The following is an 11,572-nucleotide window of genomic DNA, read 5'->3' on the forward strand; positions in this document are numbered from 1 at the left end:
AAGGACTTAGTTGGAGGTACACCGTTGGGAACTATAGTCTTAATAATGGAGCCTCTGGAGGCTTGCCTTTGGTTTAACCATTATTGAGCTATGAGAAAGCTCAAAAAGAACCATAATCAACCGAGCAATGTTAGACCCTCTCCACTAGTCTTTGCAATCAATAGTGTCTAAACCATGAGTGTGGCTAAAGGTAAAGAAGAGTAGCGACTAAGAGTTTTGATTTTACCAAAGCACAAAGTAATCTATACCTAAGTTTAATTAGCGTGGTTGACAATAATCAAGAGAGTAGAATGAACATTGATAACTTTGATTTTTCACATGAAGGTGCTAATTATGATGCCCCCATGTTTGTTAATTATCTTGTTACTGGGTTGCATCAAGCTATGGGCAACCCTGCTTTGCAAGCCGAAGTTACCCAACAACTTCGTGCTTATGGGAGTTCCCTTACTATCCAAGAGGAGAGAGAGCTTAGGAAGACTCTTGATGAGACTCCCAAAAGAAGACTCTCTCCCATAAGAGAGGACGAATCGAATGAACGAGAAAGAAAAAAATCCCTAAGTTCCTCTGAAGATGTGGTTCTACAAAGACGATGGTCTAGACGGTCGCCAACTCCTCCTAAGAGGAAATGATCAATCCATAGTCCTTCTCCTCATCACTTTGAAAGGGAAGAGAGGAAACAAAGAAAGAAAAAGGCAAGAAAGAGGTCACCCTCTTCTGCTTCTTCTTCACCTTCCTCCTCTTCCGATGAAAGCAACAACTATTCTCCTAGAGAATACAAGAGGAGAGGACATCGCAAATCCTACGATGGAGAAGGTCCCAAAAGCACAAGAAGTTCAAAGAGGGAGAAAAGAGTATCTCTTTTTTCACCTATGATGGCACCTTTGGTGCTAATGACAAAGTATTGGCCTTCATCCAACAATTCAACACGGCCTTTGGAGATGAGGGCTTCACAGAGTCCTCTAAGCTTCGTCATATAGCTATGCACTTCTAGAAGTCTGCTAGTCAATGGTGGGCTAGCCTTCATGGCAATGGCGAGGCGCCAAAGACATGGAAAACTCTACGAGTTTCCATCACATGAAGCAATTCCTTGCAAGTGATACAAAGGACAAAGTGCTTACCAAATGGTGGAGCTTGAAGATACTTTACAACGAGTCTATCCACAAATACGTGGACAAATTTTGGGATTTACATCTCAAGGCTACTGTCTTTCAAAAGATAGACTTTGCTGAGCAAAAGCAAAAATTCTGTGCGGGACTACCTAAAGAGATGGCCAAGTACGTCAACTCCCAACGGCCTGGTGTCACTGAAGTAATCCGCCACACTATGGTTGCTTCACGCGTCAATTTCCAACAAGTGGCTAGAAGGAATGCCAAGCCCATGGAAAGCAAAGACAAAAGTGATACAAAGGGGAAAACCAATGCCCAAAATTCTTCCCAAGGCAATTCCAACAACAACAACAACAACAATTGGTTCAAGGAGAAGGGAGTTTACAAAGGTAAAAATAAATTCTCTCTCCTAAAGAGCTAGAAGATTTTTGTATAAGGACCACAAATGTTTTAAGTGTGGGGAGAAACATGGCTATCGTTCTTGCCAAAGAAAAATGCCCGCAATGAGACTCCTAGAGCTTCCATAATCGAAGCTCCAAAAGAGGATTCTCATTGCAAAGGATCACCTCTCTCCTATGCTTGGGGAAAGATAAGGGAGCATGATGCCTTCATCTTGTCTGACCCTGGCTCTGCTCACAACTTCATATCAACGGAGTTGACCACAAAGTTGGGCATTCAAGCTTTTGAGATGGGAGACACTGTAATTGCTGATGGAGCTTTCAAGGGATAGCAAGCCTCCGTTACTCCCTTGATTGGGAAGTTGATGCTTCATGTCCAAAGCTACGTCGACAAAGAAGACTTTTTCATCTCCCCTCTCCAACATGAGGATGTTATCCAAGGGGCACCATGGTTCAACCGCATAGCTACCAACATGAAGTTCCTTGAAAGGATAATCTACTTCATCTACAGGGAAAAGAGCATGTATATAGATGCTAGTGAGTCTGGTCGTACTATACCACTTGTAAATTCTCCTGCTTTTGATAAATGAATGAAAAGCTCAATTTTTGCATACATGATTTTTGTCAAAGAATCCCTAAAAGGTCCTAATGTCTCATCAAATGTAAGTGGTAGGAATCAAGAAGAGTTAGACTCGTCTAATTTTCTAAATGGATTCCAAGATGTGTTCATTGATGATATCCCTATGGAATTACCTCCAAAACGAGGGGATGATGACCATAGAATTGAGCTCCTACTAGGAAGCTCACTGCCTAACAAGCCTCTATCGAGTTTCCCAAGCTCAACAAGAGGAGATCATGAGGCAAGTACAAGAATTGGTAGACAAAGGGATGGTGAGGCCTAGCTCCTCTCCCTTTTGTTCTCCAGTCCTTTTTGTGCAAAAGAAAGATGGTACACACCACATGTGTGTGGACTATCGAGCCTAAACCATATCACTATCAAAAATAGATTTCCCGTATCATGGGTAGAAGATCTATTTGACAAGCTACAAGGCTTTACCTACTTTAGTAGGATTGACCTTAAAAGTGGCTATCATCAAATAAGGTTAGTGAATGAAGATATCCTAAAGACCGCGTTCCGTACAACATTTGGTCTTTATGAATATCTAGTCATGCCTTTTGGCTTGACTAATGCACCAGCCACGTTCAATCATTTAATGGAGAAAATATTTGGACCCTACCAAAAATTCAATGGAGTGTTCTTTGATGATATCATCATCTACTCCAAGTCCTTGGAGGAACACAAGAAACATCTCCAAGAAAATTTTCAAGCTTTGAGGGAAAACAAGCTTTTTATCAATCAAAAGAAGAGTGAAATTTTCCTTCAAGAGATTCAATACTTAGGTCATATTATCTCTCAAGATGGTATCTATATGGATCCATCAAAGTTGGATGTAATAAAAGTATGGCCTAACCCAAGGAATCTACATGAGCTAAGAAGATTTATTGGTATGTGTGTATACTATAGACGCTTCACAACAAAATTCTCTCAAATAGCAAGACCATTACATGACTTGACAAAGAATAAATTTAAGTACTCATGGATTACTAAAGAGAAAAATGCTTTTGACAAGCTCAAAGAGAAGCTTACCTCCCAATCAGTCCTTATGCTTTTGGATCTCTCAAAGCCATTGCAGGTCCAATTGATGCTTGTGGTGATTTACTTGGAGCAGTTTTGCTTCAAGAAGGGCATACCATAGCATATCATAGCCGAAGGCTCAATGCCGATGAACGAGTTATGGGCATATACAAAAAAATATTTTAGTGTTCTACATGCCCTAGACACATGGAAGCATTATCTATTGGGGACTCTATTTATTTTCCGGACGGACCATCAAAGTCTTAAGTCTTCATGACGCAAACCAAGCTTTCCAACAAACAAATGAGGTGGGCAAATTTTCTTTCACAATTTTATTTTTATATTGCTCATGTTGCTGGTAAGCACAATCAAGTGGCCGATGCACTTTCACGACAACGAAAAGTTAATGCGTGTCTATAGAAACTCACAATGATCTATCTTCTATGATAGATGAGTATGCTATTGACCCTGACTTTAAAGACAAAATGTCAGCCCTTGCATTGGGGGAGAAAGAAGAACCATTCACCTTATAGGATGGCTATCTTCTCCATGGGAATAGGCCATGTGTTACCCACTCCCTTTGTGAGAAAGTCATGTATGTATCCCATGCTCCTCCCTATGCGGGGCAAAGAGGCATTCAACCTACTCTTCGAGGAGTAGAGACGTACTTGGTATGCCAAAAGACTAAATATGATAGAGGGAAGCAATCCCTAATTCCCCATGGGAGAGTATATCCATGGAATTTATCTTTGAATTACCCAAGTCTATTTATGGGAATACCAGAATATGGACAATAGTCAACAGGTTTAGCAAGCAAACACACTTTATTGTTGTCAAAAAGACTATTAAGCACACCAAATGACAACTCTCTTCATATCTCAGATTTTCAAACACCATGGCTTACCAATATCCATTGTGTCAGATAGAGATCCTAGAATGATCAGTAATCTTTGAAAAGGTCTCTTTGAAAATCTAGGTACAAGATTGAATTTCTCTTTGGCCTATCACCCACAAACGGATGGCCAAAGTGAGATAGCCAATCTTACAATTCTGGATCTACTAAAGACTTATGTTATAGAAGTAGATCAACGTTCACAATGGGAGAAGTACATACCTCTTGTAGAGTATGTGTACAATATACTTCTACGGAAAAATCACCTTTTGAAATCATAGAGGAAAGACCTAAAAGTCCCTTGCTACGTAAAGTACATGGGAAGATCTTCGTTGCCAATGAGTATATATGTGACCTACAAGAATCTTTTCAAAAGATTAAGGAGGCTATATCCATCTCTCAACAAAGGCAAAAAGCTACTCCTGACAAGCACAAAAGGGCCTTAACATTCAAAGAAAATGATTGGGTCTTACTTAAGTTTCCCAAGGCTCGATTGAGATAAATGACGGGCAAAAATCCTACGGGCCATTAAAAGTATTATGCTAGACTAGCAAAAAGATACTATGGTCCTTTTCAAATCTTGAAGCCAATCAATGAGATGGCTTATCAACTCAAACTACCCAACCATTGGCTCATACACAATGCTTTTCATGTGAACCTACTTAAGCCCTACAAAGGAGAGCCACCAAGTGAACCAATTATTGAAGACCCTCCAAAAATCAAAGACAAGAAGAGGTGATACAACCTGAATCTATCCTTCGGTATGAAGACAAGATACTATGACATGGTAAGATTATCCGACGGTATCCAGAAATTAAAGACCAAGAAGAGGTGCTACAACCTGAATCTATCCTTCGGTATGAAGACAAGATACTACGACATGGTAAGATTATCCGACGATATCTTATTCAGTTCAAAAATCCGACGGTATCTTATTAAGTTCAAAAATTATCCTTTTGAAGATGCTAGGTGGATGCGAAGAATACAGCTTAAGGATATTATGAGCCTTGTCAATGCTTAAAATGCTACATTAGAGTAAGCAAATGTACATGTTTCTTTTAAATGATCAATGTTTTTGTTCTATAAGACTAATTCTCTTTTTTATTGTGCACAAATTTAAATAGTATGCATGCTTAGAATCATGTTTGTGATGACGACGTCTCTCAAACACCAAGTAGAATTTGTCACTCTACTTTGGGAGAATGAAATGGACTAAATAGCAGACATGCTTGTGGAAGCTACGTCTACCAAGCACCAAATGGATTAGTCATCCATCTTGGAATGATGTCGTACAGTAAAAAGGGATCCTCTACCTGCTAAGAAACATTGACTAATGACCAAGGCTTTATCTCACTTCTACCTCATAGTTGAGGACAACTATGATTTCAAGCGACAGGTAATGTTATAAAATATAATATCTAACCAACCCAAATGATTTTCTCAAAATTAAAGTGATCATTTAAAGTGGGAGAATAAACGGGAATAACAGTTATAATATAGACATGTGCTTATGGATCTATCTCGACACGATGCCAACGTCAATGGGTCCAAATGAGAGATGGTCTGTCAAATTTAATATCTAACCAACCCAAATGATTTTCTCATATTAAACTGATAATTTAATGTGGGAGAATAAACGGGAACAATGGTTAGGATATAGACATGTGCTTATGGATCTATCTCAACATGGGGCCAAGGGTTAGGGTCCAAATGAGAGATAGTCTTTCAAAGAGAAATGCTACCTAATGGAGCTCAAAGACCTTCGGGTTAGCTTTATTAAAGACCTCCAATGGTTTGTGTTAAAAAGTCCACCTTAGGCAAGCTAGGGCTATGCTTGAGGTGGGAACCCGACCCAAGCTTGAGGTGCTTGTTGTGCTTTCTGACTAAGGTGCTTGAGGTGCTTGATGACTAAGGTGCTTGAGGTGCTTGTCGTGAGAGCTTGATGTGGGAACCTTCTCTAGGGTTGAGTTGAGCTTGTAGTGAGAACCTTATCAAGCTTGAAGGGATCAAGGTGTTCCCAAAAGTCAACATGATCCCTACTCGGATGATAGCATGTTTAGGTGGTATAAAAAAGAAGTGTCTTGGATACTCCTTTGGGAGGAGATGAAATGGGTGGTGGGTTACTCATTTTCATTTCATATAAAGGAAAGATAAAATATTTTTGGCTGAGAGGTTGGAATTTAGGTGGGTTGGAAATTACATTTTATTTTAATACTAAAGATTAAAGTAGCAAACTACCTGCGCATTTAAATTCCCTCTCCCCGCCACTCCTTTGGGCTCTCTGTAGTGCTGCCTCAATGGGTCCCTCTGTCTCTTGTGCCCATCTCTCTCTCTCTCTCTCTCTCTCTCTCTCTCTCTCTCTCTCTCTCTCTCTCTCTCTCTCCCTCTCTGCTCAGTTTTTTACCACATTAGGTCCTCTTTTCCCCATATATTCATCCATGAGCTCTCCCTACATACCTTCCTCTCCCAACCACGATGTGGACTCTCTATTGCGACGCTCATTTTTAGCCATTTTTGAGCATCAAGAGTCACTTATGACCTCCACTCACACCACATGACATGTTCATTTGGTCCCATAGATCATATTTGACCTTCGAGGACAATAATAGAACTCTCTCTCTCTCTCTCTCTCTCTCTCTCTCTCTCTCTCTCTCTCTCTCTCTCTCTCTCTCTCTCTCTCTCTCTCTCTCCCATAGCCTTTGTTGTCAGGCTTGTGCAGCGTCTGCAGGCTTGCGGGTTCAGTGCTCTCTCTCTCTCTCTCTCTCTCTCTCTCTCTCTCTCTCTCTCTCTCTCTCTCTCTCTCTCTCTCTCTCTCTCTCTCTCTCTCTCTCTCTCACTCAGTTCTCCATAGTCGCTGCAGGTGCTTGCGGACGTAGCACAAAGCCATATCAACCAGCTCCTCATTGCCACCCAAATTCAGCTTCAACAAAACCTACCTCTCTCTCTCTCTCTCTCTCTCTCTCTCTCTCTCTATGAGTACTATGACACTATTTTGACTGTCTTCAATGTCGTGTCAATAGCATCCTCGCACATTCCACACGGAATCACATAATATTCATAATGGCAGTACAAACCCCCTTTACCTTCCTCCATTATCTGCTACACAGCATATCCCAAGGGATCTTCTGCCGAGTCTCCAAAACTACTCAGCTGCAAAGAAGAGGGAACAAAGAAACATACAAAAAAGGATGGCATGAGCGCGAGAGTATGGTGACATTGATGAGTAGGAGGCAAAGAAAATCTGTAGGGCATCTGCTAAGTGTTTGCGTAATAAAAAAAATGGGCTTTTCGAGGGTCTTCAATGGAGCATTCTACAACAACTTATTAGTCATCCAACGTTCTTAGTGTTGTAACCCACATAGGAGACATCTGGGAGGCTGATTTTCTCTAACATTTGTCATACATTGTCTGAGGTGAAGACTCCTTGTTCAAACAATGAGCTATTTTTGGAACGGGCTACTCTCATGGCATGCCTCAATGGAGTCAATGGGGCTGACAATGTAATGAGCAATAATGATGTTGCAAATGCATTAGGGCTTCATCAAAGAAATGTCACGGGAGCCAGTTTTCGGCTGCAAACTGATATGGAGGAGGGGTCACTTCCCTTAGACACGTGTCAACATCAACAACATCATAGGACCAGTACTTTAACAATCAAAATCAGAGAAATCGTGTTTCAATTCTGGTAAATGGAAACCCGTAACTCCCCAAACAAGAAAGATGTCGTTTGAAAGAGAATCGGCAAGAGGGCACATGTGGTGCATCCGGTGCATCTCCTCCATTTACCTCACGTATATCAGCCATAACATTTTCAGAGTGTGTCACAATCCTTTACTTTGTAATTTTGGGTGCTTGCAAAAGCTTTGAAATGCTTTATAAGTGTCTCATATTGCTTCAAAGTGCATCACTTAGAGCCTGCAAATGCTTGAAAGTGCAAGAAAAGTGCATCTCTGTGTGCATGAAAGAGCCAAAAAGTGCTTCAAAGTATTTCATAGCACTTCCAAAGTGCACTAAAGTGCTTCAAAGTGCCACAAAGTACTTTAGAGTGCTTTCTAAACTCTAAACTGCTTTGGAGTGCTGTAGAGTGCCATAAAGTGCCTTAGAATTCTCTTAAATAGCACTAAAGTGCTTTCAAAGATCCCATTATGTGCACTTCAGAGTGCTTTCAAGCGCCCAAAAGTGCTTTAAAGTGTTGCAGAGTGCTTCAAAGTACTTTAGAATGCTTCAGAGTGCTCGAAAGCGTCAAAAAGTTCTTTACAGTGCTTCAACATGCTTCAAAGTGCCACACAATTCTATATAGTGCACCAAAGTGCCCCAAAGTGCTTCATAGTGCTTGAAATTGCCATAAAGTGCTTCATAGTGCTTGAAAGTTCCACAAAGTGCCTCATAGTGCTTTTAAAGTGTCACCAAGTATTTTAGAGTGCTTCCAAAGTGCACCAAAGTAGTTCAAAGTGCACTAAAGTGCTGGTGAAGTGCTTCAGAGTGCTTTCAAGTGCCCCAAAGTGCTTTATAGTGCTGCAGAGTGCTTCAAAGGGCACCAAAGTGCATGACAAGTTGCTTGAAAGTGCCACAAAGTACTTTCAACTACCCCAAAGTGCTTTAAAGTGTTGCAAAGTGCTTAAACGTGCCCCAAAGTGCTTTAGAGTGTTCTCCAAGGTGCATTGAAGTGCTTCACTAGTGGAAACCACCTCCCACTCTTCACCAACTCCCACTGCACAACCAACCGAACCTCACTTTGGTTGAAAAGGTGGAGAAATGACATACCTACTTTTTTTGTGGAAAAAAGGTGAAGTCATACTTAATTTTGTGAAAATACACCCCAAGGTGGTAGTATGTATGTGTTGCAACTAGATTTTAGTACTTTATAGTATTTTTCAATGTCTTTTGTGTGGTAGAGGAATTTGTACATGCGGTTCCAGGAGGCTCATCCTAACATTAGGATGTCCCTTAGATGCTTTGAGGGTCTGAAACCATACTTTGTACGTAAGTTGAAGGACCATAATACCTGCTGTTGTGAATACCATGTTCAACTTGTTTAGTTGAAGGAAGGCTTAAATCAAATGCATCATGGAAGATACGGGCTACATGGAACGTCATGCTTTTGCAGGTGTCTTGTGTGCAATCTGAGTAGTGGAATAGCGCACTGCACAATATCAAAAACCACTTTTTCATCCTTGACAGAACTATGGGAGTCTGTATTGTGTCCAAAGCCAATTGATAGTGCTTTTCACCACAACAAATGTCTTTGGGAACATGCACTGATTGTGGGATTGAAAGGCTCTTGTTGTGTCCCGTCGAAGAGAGTGATGGTATCTCTAGAATGAATGTCAAGCTTTTTGACAAGGTTCCTACACAAGAAAAGAATGAAGAAAGTCTAGATAAATGTCAAAAAGGCTTCGTGGTTCAGTAGCTCAGCCCGATGAGTTTCATTTTTGTGTTCCAAGGGAAACTAGGGAAGTTCACCAAACACAACTACTTGTACAGGTGGCAAGCTCAACAGTTCAAGGAGTGTTTGGCCAATTTTCCTTACAATGTAGTGGTGTCTATAGTGGATTTTGCAGAGAATTACTCCTTCAAGGTGCAGAACGAGATCCACTCAATGCATTAGTATTCATCTCATGTCACAATCTTTGTTCACATTTCATACTTACGTGATGCGCTTGGTGCTATACAAAAGACGACTCACTTCTACATCTCTGACGACAAGACACATGACACTTTGTTTGCATAGCACTGTTTTCTTTTGCACAATGAATGGCTGAGAAGACACGGCTATAGTGTCAAGCAACATTGGGTGTGGTCGGATGGTGCTGCATCACAATTCAAAGCAAGGCGGCCATTCTATTTTGTTGCACGATTCTTCAATATGACAGGTGTCAAAATGACGCACAATTTCTTTGCTTCAGGCCATGGAAAGGGTGAACACGACAAGGCTAGTGCAGTGGTCAAAAGAGCCCTCACAGAGGAGCAGTTGAAATTTGATGGGTGGGAGCTGCATAACGCTTCAAGCGTTGTTGCATTCCTCAATGCAACTCTCAAAAATCAATGCCCACAGACATGCAAGAAAATTGATCGTGCTTTCTGGGAGGTCAAGATCAATGATGTCGATAGAGTTATAGAGTGGGATTGCAAGTGCATGATAGGGTTTTGATTCTGGCACTGTGTCAATGGCTACAATCAGATAGATATGCACGGGCTAAGGCACAAACTGCTCTCTTGCTTTTGTGGTGCATGCATCAAAGGTCAATGGAGAAGATGTGCCAACAAAGATCATGTGCAGGGGTAGGTATACTTGCAAATACAACCCACATTTATATATGAAAGCGATGGAGAAGCGTCGAGCGAGGATGAAGATGAATATACCTCCATGTATGCTGGCCACCACGATGACCTGAGCGATGCCTTGATGGTTGGCCAAAAATTTGCAGTGACTGTAGAGGAGGTAGGTGCAAACTTCTACGTCTTGAAATGCACCAACACATAGCACCTGAACAAAACAGAGGAAAAGGATCAATGGCACAACATCATTAAGAAAAATTCGTATGTGGTTGAGGGCCTATTCTATGACAACGTAAATGGCCGAGATGATACTTATGTCCTTTTGGACAACAAGGCCACTACTCTAATCTACTCCCATTTGGTGCGATGCATCAGGTTTTCCATGTCCCCAAGGGAAGGTGAGCATAATGTATATGATATGTCAAATGACATATTTGAGCAAATTTATAACATGTCCCCAGAAGAGAACTTGTAAGATTTATCTCTGTAATTTTGACTTTGGCCAGCACTTTTAATAGTAGCTAGCACTTTTAAAATAAAAATAAAATAAAAAGGAGGCAGTGAACTATATTGAAGAGAGTCAGGAAGGATTACATCAAAGTTGGGGGGGGGGATCACCTGACTACTATCCTCTAAAATTACAACTAATCACCCCTGCTGAAAAGCTAGCACTTTTCATAGGAGTGTGATAAAAGATGTCTTTTAGAACACTTGAAAGAACTTCTGAGCACTTGGCTAGTTGACCAACACTTTACCAAGCCCCTTGAACCACTATACCAGCCCCTAGAAACACTTAAAAGCACTTCTGAGCACTTTACTAGACCTCTGTACCACTTGACCAGCTCTTTGGACCACCTAACCAACACTTTTAAGCACTTTATACTACTTGACAAGCACTATGAACCACTCGAACACACCCTAAACCACTTGGCCAACACTTTATACCACTTGACAAGCACTCTGAACCACTTGAACAACACTTTGAACATCTTGACCAACCCCCTGAACAACCTGGACAGCACTTTGTTCCACTTAACCACCATTTACCAGCCCCCTGGAAAACTTGACCATCTTTTTGGACCACTTAGGACCTCCTGACCAGCACTTTTAAGCACTTTACACCACTTGACAAGCCCCTTGAACCACTTAACCACCCCCTGAACCACTTGGCCAACACTTTATACCACTTGACAAGCACTCTGAACCACCTAACCAACACTTTGAACCACTTGACCAATGCCCTGAACCACTTGGACAGCAC

General features: G+C 41.2%; 1 pseudogene; it reads left to right on the plus strand.

The window, feature by feature from the left end:
* The first annotated feature begins 10,278 nt into the window (after positions 1-10,278).
* Positions 10,279-10,786, plus strand: LOC147433804 (uncharacterized; annotated as a pseudogene).
* Positions 10,787-11,572: the final 786 nt, after the last annotated feature.

Source organism: Adiantum capillus-veneris, chromosome 19 (assembly GCF_014529385.1).
Source record: "Adiantum capillus-veneris isolate H3 chromosome 19, ASM1452938v2, whole genome shotgun sequence".
NCBI lineage: Eukaryota > Viridiplantae > Streptophyta > Polypodiopsida > Polypodiales > Pteridaceae > Adiantum > Adiantum capillus-veneris.